This window comes from Mauremys reevesii, linkage group 1, assembly GCF_016161935.1.
Source record: "Mauremys reevesii isolate NIE-2019 linkage group 1, ASM1616193v1, whole genome shotgun sequence".
NCBI classification, from domain to species: Eukaryota; Metazoa; Chordata; order Testudines; family Geoemydidae; genus Mauremys; species Mauremys reevesii.
The window spans coordinates 66088451-66105136 of NC_052623.1; the positions used below are offsets into that span (position 1 = coordinate 66088451).

At 39.8% G+C, this 16686-nt stretch overlaps 1 protein-coding gene and 1 long non-coding RNA gene across 16 annotated transcripts in view; one reads left to right on the forward strand and one right to left on the reverse strand.

The window, feature by feature from the left end:
- Window positions 1–16686, forward strand: part of ENOX1 (ecto-NOX disulfide-thiol exchanger 1) — a 521099-nt gene that overhangs the window by 173634 nt on the left and 330779 nt on the right. For 14 of the 15 annotated variants that reach the window (XM_039485148.1, XM_039485204.1, XM_039485280.1 and 11 more), the window contains one exon: window positions 4354–4431. The exons of the other annotated variant lie outside the window; for it this stretch is intronic. The gene's annotated coding sequence lies outside the window, so the exon portion shown is untranslated. The remainder of the gene's footprint in view (window positions 1–4353; window positions 4432–16686) is intronic. 15 annotated transcript variants of the gene reach the window in all.
- Window positions 59–16574, reverse strand: LOC120370511. The gene is made up of 3 exons (XR_005583777.1): window positions 16498–16574; window positions 2274–2363; window positions 59–139 (listed from the first exon to the last, which is right to left on the reverse strand). It is a non-coding gene; the product is annotated as an uncharacterized LOC120370511 (long non-coding RNA).

The window sequence follows — 16686 nt, forward strand, 5'->3', positions numbered from 1 at the left end:
TGTACCCTTGAAGGCTCCTTTGAAAATATAGCTCTACAATCTTTTTGATTTTTTTTTTACCTGACATTTCCTCTGTGAAACTAGTGATTAGAACTTCCAGAAGGTTCCCAAAGGCTGAGGTGGCATGGCAGGAATGAATCTGAAATCAAACAGTGAAGGTTTTAGGATCCTAATAATACTGAGGTTTCATAAAGTCTCCATAAGACTGACTCCTGGATAAAAAGTAGCTTGTTAAACTGAAGCAAGTTGGTGAAGGTGAAAAGGAAGTGTCTTGAAGAATAATGTTGTGTGATCTTGTAGTCTTCTCCATGGAGGGTTAGTGAAAGCAGGCAGAGTCCCTGGAGTGATGACATCGGCATGAGCTCAGTAACAACAGATATGTATTTATTACTGGAAGGATGGACAGCGTCAGCTCCCCTCCTGCTGCCGCTGACTCCAAAAAATATTTTCAATTCCCTTGGACAGGAAGCACCTTCCTTTTAGGGCTTGTCTGTGGATGTATCACACACACAGACTCAGCCAGCATAGTAACTTGGTTTCAATAATGACCCCTCCTTCCAGTGAAGGTATATGCCCTCTTATTTTATGATGGTGTGAGATCTCAGAATTCTTCTGATGTTTTTGCTGCTTCTGCATTTCCAAAGAACCAGAAACACCTTTTTCCATCTCAGGCTGGACAGGAGGCTACATGCCTGTTGGGTATGGACCCTGTCAGTGTGATCTGCACATGCACTACTTGAGCCTGGAAGGAATACTATACACTATACATGGTAATGAAAGTGGAGCCTATGAAGAAGCTTCAATTGATCTAATGCAGAGCAGTTTATCTACTAAGGGCTTTCTATACTTAAAACACTACAACGGCACAGCTGCACCACTATAGTACTTCAGCGTAGACGCTACCTACAGGGATGGGAGGGATTCTTACATCTGTCTCAGCTGAGAAGCAGTAGCTACGTGACCATTGATGAAAGAATTCTTCCGTCAACCTAGCTCTGTCTACACTTGGACTTAGGTTGGCTTAACTGTGTCACTCAAGCATCTGGATTTTTCACACCCTGACCAATGAAGTTAAACCAACCTAATTTTCTAGTGTAGACCAGGCCTAAGTACCACAGGTTAATGGGAACATTTCCCTCTAGAGCTTTGCTTGATGCATTATCTCCCAGTCCAATAATGAATACAATTCCCTGTCCTGTTTTCATTCATCTGAGCCCTAAATGATATATGCCTAGCTCTCTAAAGGATTACTTCTCTCTCTCTTCATGAACAAGAACAACAGGTACCATCAATGGGTTAAGTTTGCAGGGCCAAGTACAAGCCTTTCTCTATGGCGTTTGCTTGGCTTCAGAATCCTGTTCAACAAGAAGTCAGATTGAGCCCAGGTCGTAGCCTCTTACAGCTAAGTACTTGTAAGCAAAAGTCTTCCCATAACAACAGTGTAAAAATGGCTGGCAAACTGGAAATGAGTAGACAGAAAAACTAGAAGATATGCATATGTGCCGTTTATTTAAAAGGATGTCCTCCCTGAGGATTCCTGTTAACTCTTACTAATTTCCTACTTTTTTTCCTAGTACAAATCAACATACTATAGGTTTCATGCACCAAATGTTGGGTAATAACACGAGGAAACCATGTTTCTAAAATTAAGTTAGATATTTATTAAAAGAACCATTTTAAGAGATGCTGCAACTTCAGCTACCATTCAAGCTATGTACATACAGATTCACTTCCTCCACACACTTCCCTCCTGCAAACTATGCTCTTGCCTCCAGGTTTCACGCAGTTTGATACACTGTATATTGGTGGTCAAGTTGGGAGAAAAATGTATTTGAAGCATATGACAGAACTTCCTCTTGGATTTAGATAGAAAATTGTGTTTCATAACATGCTTGATTTCTTGCCAGCGATTGATTAGGTCATATTCTACTTTCAATTACGGTAACATAACTCTGGAGAAACACTGTTGTAGTCAGTGGATTTACACCTGTTTTGTCTCATTCAGACATCTTTGTAACCTTTCTCATCGTCACCTCCCTGAGGACTCTCCCATGTGACCTCTGCTTTTTCCACCAACCCAACTCATAAATTATTATGTTTTTAAATAGCACTTAGGCTGTCGTAGCTGCTGGTAGCCTTGAAGATTTGTAGTGTACCCTGTAATTTTGAGATGAAAAAAATTGGTTAAGTGACAGAAGAAATATTGCACTTCAAGATAAAACTACTTTTGTATTTCATTTTCTGTTCAAGTCATTCATATCCCTGTCACTAACCTCATTAGGTCAAGGGCTTGAGGCAGGGAGCGGGCATAACATTTTTGGTCATAGTGATCCATTCTTCAGCATCCGAGTATTTGCAAATATCTGTAATTTCAAAATTGAAATGAATGTTGTATTTATTCCACAGGCAAATATTATAAATACAATGTGTTATTGAAGTTTACATTCCTCTGGAATTCGTAATTAACTGGCAACTTTCGGCAATTCAAACACACATGACTTGGCGCTTGTTATGCTGGACATATTAATGAATCTGCTAGTGCCAAGGCAGTTTCTTAGGATGCCATCCTTCTGTCTGTGAAGCAAATCCTACATTTTCAGAACGTATAGGAAATTCTATGAGCCAAGTAGTTGAAATAATAAAATAAAATTAATCAGGCACATATTAAATGTGAACCATGGAATGAAGCATCTGCAGCACTCAGTGGATGTCTGGATAACATACTTGCAGTGCTATTTTGCCAGCTTTCGTCTGGAGTGGTTCATCAGAACAGAACAGATGCTAGTGTGAAATAGGTCATTAAAGCAGCAGGGCATTAGAACAGAGACATTTCTTTTTTCTTGCAGCAACAGCTATTCCTTTTTTATTCACATCAATTATGAAAATGTTAGCCAAATCTGAAATATGAATGCATGTATTGTGACAAACTAATACTTGCAAAGGGCATCAAGGTAAAAGCTAACTCAGTGATGAAGCTTCACAAAGCAGTCCTTTTATAATATAGATAAAGGAACCTTCACAATGCTCATGTAGGCTGTTTCTTGTTTTGTTTTCTGTTTTTTCTGTTTTAGTATAGACGTTACTGAATGCCTTCTTGGTGGCAAATGCCCAGAAGCAGAGATGCTAATTCTCATGAGTTTCATCAGTCATTTCAAAGGAGAGGTCACACAGATAAGAAAAATGAACAGCACGCAGTATGTGAAGCAGTGACATTCAATGAGTCCTTGTCACTAGCAGCCATTAGCATGCAAGCCTGCTGTTATGTTTCAGTGCTTTATGTGCTTTTCTTGACCAGGCAGGGAGCCTTGGAGCACTGTAGCAGTTAATACCAAGCAAGTTATTGTTTCTTTCTTGAATGCCTTATATTTTTAGTACCATTGAGATGCTTCTTTGTCCCCTGTGCATCTAAAATTTTAAAGAGAATCAAAGAATGCATAATTTATATCTTTCCCAGAGGTAATGGAGTGACTCAGTGATATCTGTGGAGATGATTTTAAATTTCATGTCTTATGCAAGAGGTGATTTTTATATGAAAATTGTAAGAGTTGGCCTCGGGGATACCCAGATAATTATCCTTACAACAGTGGGTGTGGATTCCAGGGGGATTGTAGCTGAAAGCTATAGTGTATTAGATTTACCCTTGTGTATCATAGTTGCCATAATGGAAAACATAGCAACTGATGCATCTTGGGGAATAGAATTTGTATTTTGACTCTGAATAGCATACACTGGAGATATGAGAAGGCAGGGTTTCCATGATTGTGTTGAAGAATTCATAAAAGACTTAGGCATTTGTTTACCACTGAAATTCTTTCTGTCAGTTAAAAGAAAAAAAAATTGTTTACTGATGTAGGGCAGGACCCATCACTACATCCTTTATCACGTAGCACAGCTCCACTAGACTATTTCTGGTTTCATCGAACTAAAAGCCTGGAAGTGCCATGGCTAGAAATAAAGGTCTGCTGCTTTGATATGCTATATGTTTGAAAATGCACTTTAAGGTCTGTATAATAGACATTTCAAAGAGAATATCAATTGGTGCAGCATTCTTATTTTTACAATCCAGTTGTATGTATCCATTGCAGTTTTATCAAAACTGTTTTCAGTAGTGTTTTTAAAAACAATTTCATGTTATTTTGTATTCTCCTTTTTCTGAATTATAGTAAATAAACCCCTCTGAACTTGGACTTTCCAATATTTTGGAAACCCCTCTGATCTTGGTGCTTCCATAGTTTAAGACGTTTAACAACCTCTACACCAATGCTACAGTCAGCTTTTTAGCATTTAGTTCCTGGAGAAACAATGATTTTTTCCCCCTCCATTGTTTTTAACTTTTGTTTCTTGATCTTATAGGACTGGCCATGAGAATTTTTTATCTTCCTTCAGAAGTACGCTAATGGGGCTGCTGATAAGCAATCTGCTTTTGTAAAGGTCTGTAATTTATATCGAATCCCTGATTATTTCAGCATATACTTTACTGCATTGATTAGTATATAATCTGTTTATTACTTTTAGAGCATTGATATATATGAAATAAGTAAAAAGTTATAATTTTATTCAGGAGGGGCTAGGTTTTGAGGGAGAGATGGAATTATTTTTATTTCTTGCAAAATTGTTAGGTCATAATTCCATTCTGTTACACTGTTGTAAATCTGAAGTGACTCCATTCATTTCCCATTTCAATGGAGTTACTCCAGATTTACACTACTGTACTTGAAAAAAGAATTTGGTGTCTAAGTAACTTGACCAGACAATAGTGTCTTGTAGTATGTGGCAAAACAACATTATCTTAAAAGTCATTGTAGTTTATTGCTTGCTTCTGCCATTCCTGTGGTTAACTTGTGAGTAGTTTTGCAACTAACACTGCAGATGGTGCCAGGAATAGAAGAACAGGGGTTGGCAGAGAGTCAGTTGAACTGTTTAAGCTTTTGGGCCATAAGATGAGCTCTGGCTCATGGAATGTTTCAATATATTTTTTAAAAGGTTTTGGATATTTTAAGAAACCATAAAAAGACCAGCTTGTTGCATGTGAATTATGAGAATAATAATGGTTTGAGTCCTGAGGTTATAGTGTGGTAAGGGATGGTGAAGGGATCAAATATTCTTGTCAGATATAATTGAAGTCTAATAAATATGGTAACCTAAGACCAAAATGATTTAAAGAATAGAAAACACTGTACTGCATCTCAGTATATTTTTAAACATAGGTAGGCATTCTTACAGTGCTACGTTTTCTATAGATATTTGGTGGGAGAAGTTAATAGAAATCAACCTACCTATCAAGCTGCTTACGACTGCCATCACTACAGTACCTGAGCACCATAGACTTCAATGGAAGTTGTATTGAACCTAATAACCATTTCTAAATGAATATCTACATCCAAAATATGCCCTATTTATTGAGTGTGTTTATTTTGGGATGGATGTTTAAAGGTATTTAGGTAAACATCTGACTTTGTGCTTGAGACAGCACTCTTTGTATAGTCAATTTCACGGTTTCCTATGTATATAATTATGTAGTTACAGAGGGAAATTTGCTTGTAAACGCAAATGTTAGCAGGGGGATTTGGACAGGTGTAATACCTGAAACTACTTTTAATTCATTTTTTAAAATTGACTACATTTGAAGTTGAGTGTCTTTTTAAGAGGGCTCCAGGTCTGAACCACCTCTAAGGCAGTTTGGATCCAGATCTGAACTTCACACAGCTTTTATATCTATAATGGAATGAACAAAAATCCCAGATCTGGCCCATTTGAAACTGAATAGATACAATGAATTTTATGTCATTGTGTAATGGAAAGCTACATATTCTGAATTTGGACTACTCAGAGTTAGAGAAAATTGCATAACCATCAAAGATTCATGTCACTCTCAGGCTTTACAAATTCTTTGCTTCTTTCTTGCAAGCTGTGACCATGATATTCCCTGGGGCAAAACTTGCGTTTTTGTTTTTGAGGAGAGAAAAAAAAGTGCAGACACTGAAAAGGATTCAAGATAAAGGGAGAAAACTTACTGTTAGTGTTGGCATTTGGAATGTAAATCCTTTACTATTAACTGTGATTTTTATAAAATCTGGCATTCCAGACTTGCCTAGGAGTGACTTTGGGTCATGGTTCACTAAAGTCTTCTAAGAATTATGGCTGAGTCTGTTTAACAAAGTGGTTGGGATTGTTTATCCTTTTACCTGTGTGTCTGAAACATTTGACACAAATTGAGGAGATGACTATTGTGCAGATGTGGCAAGATTAGTCCTTTGTTTAAAGATACATTTTAAGGAGGGAAGAGCTCTTAGGTTCATTGTTCACAAGTCTGATTCTTGAAAAATAATGGTTTCTGATTTATATATAAATTAGGACTATTTAGATTAGAGAGCGGACAAAGAAGAATTGAGATGATATACATATATTAAAATCATAAGTGGCATAGAGAAAGTAGTTTGAGTACTCCTATATACACCTTTCTTATAATTCAAGAACAAGGGACAACGAATGACATTAAAAGGCAAGATGTTTAAACTAAAAAAGAAATACATTTGTACACAGTTATTGAGGCAAAATGTTTAGTAGGATCTTGAAAAGGGTTAGACATTTATGTGAATAATTAGAGTATCAGCCACAATTACATTGTTTACACTAAACATTTATAAGGCATATCAACTTACATACTTTAGGACATAATTCAATCACCCACTGACTAGTTTCAGGAAGAAACTTCTGTAATATCCATGTTGTTGTATAATTGTCCATTATGGGGGTTATACACCACCTTCTGGTACTGCCTGTGGTGGGAGAGAGGATGCTCCACTGCATGTATCATTGATCTGATCCGGCATGGCAGTTCCTGTCTTTTATGTTTAATTGCACACTTTTGTTATTTTTTTCCTACTACTATTTTCCCTCTTTCTGCACAGGTTTTTTTTTTGCATTCAGTATTTTTATTTCTTGCTTGTGATGCCTCTCACATTCTTTCTCTAAGCCTCTTTTCACTTTCTCTTCCAGATTTTTTTTTTCAGTTTGCTACTTATTTGCTGTTGGAATTTCCTAATTCCCCTCTCGGTGTTTATCTGCAGAGGACACATCTACCCAACAGTCCTTCTGTGGACATTCTAAACTCTACCCATGATATTCCTATGGCAAAATATGTTTCGATTTTAGGGGAGAAAAAGTATAAACATTGAAAACAATACAGACTAAAGAAAGGAAACTCATTACTGTGCTGGAATAGGAAAATCTTTTTAATGCACTTTTCCCCCCATCTCTGAGTTGTGTTTCCCTCTCCCTCACTTCCTCTTGTTCTATAGCTTTCTGCCTTTATCTCATTGCTTTCTCTTGGTTTTTCATTCTGAATATGCTCAGATTGACTATAATCCTACTTCAAAATAGAACATTGAGTCTAGTGAATGCCACTCGGTTGTTGGTGAACTCAGAACGGATTTAGGAGCAGCAGGCCTTCTCTAATATAATGAGATGCAAGCATGAAAATACCAATTTCACAAAGGCCGGGGAGGGCAGTTTTCCTACAGTAGTGTAAGCATGGCAACCCACTACCTTCGATCTTTCTTTCAGAGCCATGCATATATCTAGTATGCCCTTCTGCTCTCATACATTTGGAAATATATACGGTTAAAAAACAGGGTTTGTGTACATCACAACTTTAAACGGAGATCTTCAGGGTCACCAGCCTCTCTTCCTTCACTGGTAGCTGCAGGGCTTTTCGGGACGTCTGCTCACAGCTCAGTTCTCCTGCTAGAGGCTGCAGGAATGATGGAATGGCTACTCATGAAGGATGTTAGTAACTTTGCAAATATGAAGCAGGGGAAAGTAATGCATTAAACAGAGAGGAGTGGAGGGAAACAGGAAGAATTTGCAAATTCTTCCATCAACCTACTCATGTCTATATCAGGGGTTATGCGGACCTATCTGCAGTGCTCAGGGTATGACATTGTTCATAGCCATGAGTGACATAGCTAGGCCAATCTAATTTTTAACTATAGGTCAGGCCTATGATGCGAATTGTTCTAGAATCGGATTCCTCATTGATCACACCTGGTGATCAGTCTCCTCCCATTTCAAAGGTGGCTGTTAGTTCAAACATCTTAGCCAATCTCAACTATCATGGTATCACAGAAGAAAGGCTGTCTCTAAAGTAGGTTGGACAAAAGCCATCAGTGCTCACATGCCACATTGATGAGCCTATATAAGAACCAAGATAGAGAATTACCCCTGCCAGAATATAGAAGCCAGTGCAGTTTTAGTAGCCCAGGTATAATGTGTTCTCTGTGAGCAATGCTACTAAATAAGCAGTCAGATGCATTCCACACCAGCTAAAGTTTCACAATTATTTTATTTATTTTCATTTTGTTAATAAAAAGGATGCCTCAACAAAGCATCTGGTGCCCTGCCAATTATAGCTTGCCTCTGTCGCTCCTCTGTCCCCTGCCACTGGCCTCCTGGCGCTGAGCTTCTCACGTCCTTCTCTCTGTTTCCTCCGAAACTCCTGTAAGAGGAGTTTTACCAGGACCCACTGTTCCCTTGTCATCTGCCCCAATAGTTCGTGCAAGGCCCACTGTACCTCCCACTGTCTCTCCTGGTTCTCCCAGACAACCCGGAGCTCGGTCTTACGCTGCTCCTGTGTCCTGCCAGTCCTCCTCTGTTGGGGCACTGGCACCGGAACCCAGCCAGGGACAACACAAGAGTCTTCTGCAAAGAACACCTCCCTGTATTTGGGATCCATCACCCCTTTGCTTCCCTGCTTGGCAATAGTCCCAGTCCTTGCCTTGCCCCTTAGAGTCCCCTGGTATCAGGGTGGACCGCACATGCCCACATTCTCCACCACCTTGTAGCACGGCGTCGACTCACCAGTGCCGTACCTCCTGCTGGTTGTCCAGGGAATTAGGTTTTCCAGCCTTGGAGCGCCCTCTGCTGGCCGGTATCCCGCATGTCTCAGGCCCCCGTGTCCCTCCCAGACCTCGGTGCCCCTTTACCTTGGGTGGTGCCCCCTGGCAATACCCCCACTCTCTGGGTCTCCCCACCCAGGGGAACCTTCAAACCTCTATCCCCACTTTGCATCAGTGGCTACTGCCAGCCATCGTCTAGCCCCCGCTCACTGGGGCAGGCTGCAGTCTATAAACCACTCATCATCGGTAAGGGGAGTTTGGACCTGCTGCCTTTCCTAACCCTGGGCTGCACCTCTGCAACCCAGTACCTGCTTTGGGCCTTTAGCCAGGCCTGCAGCCTGGGGAATTGCCAGGCTGGAGCTCCGCTGCTCCTTTGCCTTTCCCCAGCCCTGCTTTACCTCAGGCACCCTGCTCAGCTCCCAGGCACCCAAGTCCTTCTCTCTCCATTGCTAGAGAGAGACTGCCTGAGTTGCTGCCTCATGGCCCTTTTATAGGGCCAGCTGTGGCCTGAATGGGGTGTGGCCCCAGCTGTGGCTGCTTCCCCAATCAGCCTAACCTATTGGCTCCCAGGGGCAGCCCTTTCCCAGGGCTGTTTTAACCCCTTTCAGGCCAGAGCGGGGTAACCGCCCTGCTACAGTAGCATAAAACATATTCCAGTTATGTCATATTTACATTCATAAGCATATTCCATAAAGCATTATGGGGTGCAACATCACAACTCCCTCAACCAAAGGAACTGATATTGCCTTTGCCATTTCTTACTGATTCTTCCAAGCCACCATCATCATCATCTCAGTTTCCTGAGGATGGAGCTTCTTCCAGCTCATTCTCATCTAGGCTCCAGTCTGAGCTAGTTTCCAACTGGGACCCTGAACCACATCATCTGATTGTGTCTAAATAGAGACATAGAGGTGGCTGCCATCAGCATATTGAAAACACCACACCTAATGCCTCATAATGCTCCCCTGAATATGCTTTGAACAGAAAGAGTGACAGAATGGCACTGCACAGCACCCTGCTCACTTGAAAGCTTTTTGGGAAGTGAAGCAACTATCCTCAGCTACCCACCAGTTCTCTTTGAGAGAAAAGAATGGAGCCACTGATAAGCAGCCATGTCCACGCTCTCCAGGGTCCTCTGGTGAGTCAACAATGCCTCATAATCAATGGTATCGAAGACAACTGATGATCTAATAATACCGGCATTCACATTTGGTCTTCATCCATCGTCGGGGGAAATCATCAACCAGCTGAATGAATTCAGTTTCTGCACCAAACCAGAAGTTTTCAGAGATAGCTCTAGGTAGAGCATGCTGCAATAATCCAAAATGAAGGTGAGAAAAACATGCATTACTAGGGTGAGTTCAATATCCAAAAGGAAAGGTAGCAACCTTGCAGCCAACAAGATGAGAAAAAAGCAGTCATGGTCACTGCTACTCTCTGAAATATCCAAAAGGAGCCGTGGCTCCAATAAGACCCTTGAGTTACAAATGTGAGAAATGAAAGATGGTCTAGCTCCCTCAAAGACAGCAGTGCTATGAAAAATATTTTCCCCTTTCCTACAAAAAACCCATCCCAACATTGGAAAGTGCAAATCCTTTCTCTTTTGCTATTTATCTAAAAAAGTGCAAAAAATTGGTAGATTTAACATTAAATGTGCCATTGAAAGTCACTTTACTGAAGTGGAAGAAGAGAACATTGAGTTTGATGATCTTACAGTGGATACATTTGCAATTCCATTGCATTAGCAAAACTAAGCTGTGATGATAGTTCCAGCAACCTTTGGCATCAGCTTCATTCAGGAGCAATCTCTGTTCATCCCCAACACTCAAAAAATCTTCAAAGTTCCATCTATGATTATATCATAAAAGAGCCATAAGACAAAGACTTTGATACGAAAGTTGCAAACTACTTCTAGGTTATCAACATCTCCTTCAGTGTTGTACAAAATGAACATTTTAAAGAAATGATTGAAGCACATCTCCTGGGATGTACTGCTCCAGGCAGATATAGATTCCTGGGATCAGTTATTAGCAGCTACAAGTGGAGACGCAGAAGGGATAAAGAATGTAGAGCTAAAAAGAATCCATATCAGTATTTAATGCAAGATGGTTGGTTGTATGGGAAAAACAATCCAAGCATTCAGGGAATAATGAATTCCTACTTAATGTTATTGATTCTACATCTGACCACAGAATATAGTGTCCAAGATGTCTTATAAGAACACTATGAGAAGTGGGACAAGACAGTTTGGCTCAGACACAAAAATAAAATACAAAAGATGAGAGAATGTATCGTGCAGTCACCCTAAAATTCACCTGTCTGGGTATTCAGCACACTATTAAAAATTCACTGAGAAAATCAAAATGCATAGCACCCTGAAAGTATATTATGGAGCTTGAAAAGTTCTTCCACAGCTACCCTCTGCCTGGTTGTCATGTGAAAAAAGGGGATTGGTGACCCCAGTTTCCTAATTACACAATGTAATTCTCAGAAAGATTGTGCCTTTATATTTACATCCATCTAGCGTAAGGACGGTGACATTTTGCACTAAGTAGGAGAGACATTTGACTGAAACATGACACACAATGTACAGAGCAGGACTGCACAAAAGTGCATTAAACTTATGAGAGCCATTAAAGAGGAACCTGACAGATAACAGGCTGATGACACTATTGTCACAGTCTCCGTGGAAATCTGGCTTGATGTAATTAATAAAGAACTTGAATTTGGAACCAAAGGCACACTTATTCTGAGAGGCCATGGAACCTTTCAATTTCTTAGCTAATGAGACTGATTCCAAATACAAAGGTCCTAAGTTGAATCCAGTAGAGGGGAGAAGATGAAACATGACTGCTTATTCATAAACTTGAGTATTGGTATTCTTGTGTTTTTACTTACAGAATTGCAGCCTTTTCATTTTGGGAAGAAAAATGTGTTCCTTTTATATTTGAGGGATAAATATGCTTACGAAGTGCATTGCACTGTTTTATCTCTTTCATTTAGTGAAACCTTTCATGAGTTTGGCTTTTATTTTGGAGAGGGAGTGTTCTTCTCCACACTCACTTGTGGGGTTTTTGCGGGGAGGGGGGAGTTGGGGAAAATTACAGCAGCCTTGCAAGAAAGGGTTTCAGACATAAACTCTGTTTGTTCTAGTTGTTTTCCATGGCCTGTCAGCATTATCTGTCTCTTATCCTGGGTGAGGTTCTGCAGACCAGTTGCTATCAAGTTTTCCTCTCCACCAGACATGAGGAAAGTCAATCAAATGAATTATCTGGGTTCAGTGAAATAGAGACCTCGAGCTGGATGTCTTCTGTATGCAGAAAGAAGCACAGTCTGCACTGCTTCAGTATTTCCCTAAGATGCTCATATTTACATAGAACAGGAGGGTGACATTGAAAACCTTTGATGCCTCACAGGTAATAGGATATACATCAGACAGTATGATCAATTGCCAAATATTACTCTTTGGGTCTTCTCAGAGGAAAAAAAGAGAAAAACCAAATGAGTACCGCAATGTCTCTATCTCCTACAATCTGCAGCCATGTCAACAGTACCTTGAAGTTAGTGGTGTCAAAGACAGAAGAGTGTCTACATGGACAGTCAGACTAGTACATTCAAAAGCAGGAATCTGACTTAGAAGCACAATTCTTATTGAAAGTTTTGAAAATTCTATTCAATCTTTTGTTGCCAGAAAGAGGATGTTGACCAGTGAGACCAGCCCAGTCCAAGTACTGGACCTAGGACTAAAGCCAGTTTGATAAGTGTCAAGGAAATCTGAGTATGTCAGATGTTGCTTGGTTACCACCTTTTCAATGATTCACCTTTCACCTCTCCTCAAAATGAGGCAGATTTTAGGGAAAACAATAATTGGAATAATTCTCAGTTTCAAGACATTACTGTTTGAAAAAGCTGAACAATTACTTCTTTGAGATGCTGTCACCCTGCCCTCCAGAAAGAAAGAAATGAAAGTGTTTTCCAATAACAGACCTGATATCTCCCTCCTAGAATTTATCAGGCAAGAAACACATTGATCCAATTTGCAGGTTGCAGCCTGAAGGTCCCTAAGCACATCTAAAACCTCAGTGTGTGACAATGGCTTAAATTTAGAGAAGACGCTGCATTTGGTCCCTGGCATTTGTCCCACGGTCCAGGCCACCAATCCCATTACAGTCTGAACAGCCTTGTCCATGAAGTAGATGAAACTTCCTCTGCTTCACTGGTCAGTTTCTCTCTTGTTTATAGGCAATTCTACTGCCTCTCTCCCCTTCTTTGCTATCATGCACTAGCTCAATGCTATAATGTTCGGGTTGCAAGTACTGCATGGAAATGTTTAAATCCAGGCCAAAACATTTTTAAAAAATCATAGAAATATTTCTGTTGCTCTTAGGTTTTGTAGTATGTTGTCTTTCAAATTTGTCTTAAGACAAAATTTTCACTTAAAAAGACAGCGTCAGTATGATTTAATTTCCTTGTCTGCTTTTTAAAAATCACCTGAGTATTTAAATTGACGTCTTATCCCTCTCAGAAAGCCTTGTTGTAACGATTCATTATGCTTTACCAGCAATAATAAAATCATTTGGTTTCTGATTGATTTAGAGTTAGAAGATAATTCTTCCTTTGTTGTTAGAGACAAGTTTAAAAGGGCTACTATGGCAACCAACATTAATGACAAACATAGAGGCTGTTAATCATGCAGACTGAGTGGAATAAGAAAAGCCTTAATCTTTACTGACCCCATTTAATACCATTCCAATTATTTGTGTGAAGAGTTAGTAGGTGCATCTCTCTAAAGAGTGGCTGGCACCACTGACCTCACTGACTAGAAAAAATGAGGTTCATGATACTAGGCAGAACCTTTGTGGTGGGTCCTACTCCTGTTGATCAGATGGGGCATGATCCATGGTCTTTGGATTATGCTCATAGTGGGCCACTCCCATCTTATTATTTGTCAAGTGCTGATAGTGTGCTTAGTGCTTAGACAGTTTTTGCCCCAAAGAGTTTACAATCTACAAGGCAGACAAATGCCAGGAAAAAAGGTACTGTGGGATCCAGGCAACCATGGTATCATAGGGTATGTCTACACTGCAGTAAAAGACCTGCGATACTGAATCTCAAAGCCCGTGTCAATTGACTTGCGTTTGCAAGGCCCAGGCTGCAGAGCTGAAAATAGCAGTGTAGACGTCCAGACATGGGCTGGAGTCCAGGCTCTAAAACCGGGCAAGGGTGAAGGGTCTTGGAGCCCAAATATCAACACTGCAGTTTTTAGCTGCGCAGCCCAAGCCCTGCAAGCCTGAGTTAGTTGACCCAACCTCTCAGACTCAGTGCTGTCATTTTTTCTTTTCAGAATAGACGTACCCTTAGACTGCTTTTTAAAATATTATTGGAGGCTATAGTGATGCGATGTTGATGTGTGTTAATGAGCCTGATGTGACAGACAGGACAGCGACACCTCTTCGTAGAAAAGGAGGAGTCTTCAGAGCCATGCAAACAATTAAATATATAAACAAATGGTTTTATATTACCAAAGAGGGCCTCTTATGCGCTATAAAGCAGGATTGATCTATTTTCTGCCGTGTGAGAATTGGCCAACAAACTGATTCTAGACATGCTTTGTGGACAGGCTGATCTGTTATCCTTTTGGAAGAAAATACATCCATAGACAGAATTTAAAGTATGCAACATAGATTAACTGTTCATTTTTATCTGTGCATTTATCTCAGGGCTCCAGATGTATGGCTGAATCCCATATGGTCAACACCCCATTAGGTTGACAACCATATGGCTGAAAGCCTACGTTGCCAGAAAATTGATGGGGGGCTGGGAGGGAGAGTTACATATCTGCAGGTTCAGAGTGCAGAGAGTAGCTGTCACTTAGCAACATGATGCTGACTCTCCTCTTCCTTTGAGGCAGAGGTGTCAGCTTTCCAGCCATATGGCTGTTGACCTTATGAGGTGTCAGCTCTATGGAATTCAACCATATGAAATACAAAGTGAAGAATCAGAAAGTACCCACTTTGATTTCCATAACAAAATTCTTAACTTTAAGTCAAAAGGAAAAAGTTTCCAATGCTGTGATAGAAATGAAAAGCAACAACTTAAAGAGCTAAGTAGTATTCACTCTTTTACAGCAGCTCTTCAATAAAGATCTAAACTCAGCCTGACTAAAGAAAGCTATAGATTAGAATATTTGCTGCACACTGTGTAGTATTTTGTCTGTAGGCCCTTTATGTTCAATAGGCACACAGGCACCTGTTTTATTTCACCCTTCCTCAGTAGGCTGAGATATTAATCCAATAACTAAAGGATTAATTATATGACACAGTAATAGATAAATGACATATGTAATACAACCCCAAACCACTGTTGCAGTTACTCTATTGTGGTTAATAGCAATACATAAACTTGTGACTCCATGTTGTTTAATCTGTTGTGGCATATCTAACTCCAACACCTATTACCTATCTGTTGTCAGGGAGTCATCTACTGTACTAAATATATAGATCAAAATCCTGCAGTCTATACTCAATCAAAACTCTCACCAATGTTAACAGGCGTTTGCCTCAGAAGGAGTGCAGGATTTGGCACATTGGAACAAGAGAGCTAAAAGTCATTGTGATATCCAAACTGTGAACATGTGATGTTTTGTTTATTTCGAATTTGGCAAGTGTTTGAAAATTTTGCAGTCCCTAAAATAGCTTTCAGAATGTTTCCTCCCTTCCCTCCTTTACCAGAAAAACATGTCAGATATTTAAAGATAATATAGGTGGATGAAGAAAGAAAATGTTGTGATTAGTTGGAAATGGATTATTTTCAGTATAATAGTTAGAATACCAGAGACCGCCATGCCCTCACAGCACTCCCTTAGCTTCTGCCACCTATGATATCTATACTAAACACAATGTCATCGGTTAGCTACAGTGGTGCAGGTTCATACATATTTACCGATTTGCAAATTATGCATGTGCAGCTCTGAACAGAGCTGTTCTTTCTTTGTCTTTCTGCTTTTCTTCCTTCACTAATGATTCAAACTGCTTACACGTCTGGCATCAGAGGGTTGTATTCTGAGCTTGTAGTTTCCTTTGTACACCAATTAGGTCTTTAGCATTTAAATTACAATTTTATTTGCTGATTTGGAAGCATCCTTTTTGGTAGAATGAGATTTTCTTAATCCTGCAACTGTTCTTTGATATAATGATTTATTAAGGTACGAGGAGAAATATTGATCCTGCTAATAGCTTCTGCCTTGCCACATAATGCTTTGCATTTTACTCAGCTGAAAGGGCCATATTCCTTCGCTCATCATCTGATTGACCATAAATGCTTTGGCCTTTCTCCAGCAATTATCACACTTACCAAAGCAGTGGGTAAAAGTCAAGTATTTATAGACTAATTAGAGAAGTCAACACGTCCAAATAGTATACTTTACATAACACAAGGAATCATTAGCTAGTGGTGTGTGTGAAATTAGGGAGCAGTTCTATACTGTTTAAAAGCAAATTTAGCAAATTCATAATTTTTGTATGTACATTATTGATTAGGCCTCTCTTTTGTGGGGAGTTATACCCTACAGCTGTGATTTATTAATGGCATTTATGCTTACATTTCATTGATATTTTCAGTTGTATTCTCTCTCCTGTATCCTCATCTCCTTTTGAAAAAGCTTTCCAATGTTATTGCCTATAGAAAGATGGCGAAAGATCAATTGGAACCGATTCCTATTGTGGTTTTCACTATTCAACTTGGAAAGCGCATTATTCCTTTAGTAATGGTAACAGCCATTGGTAACCAC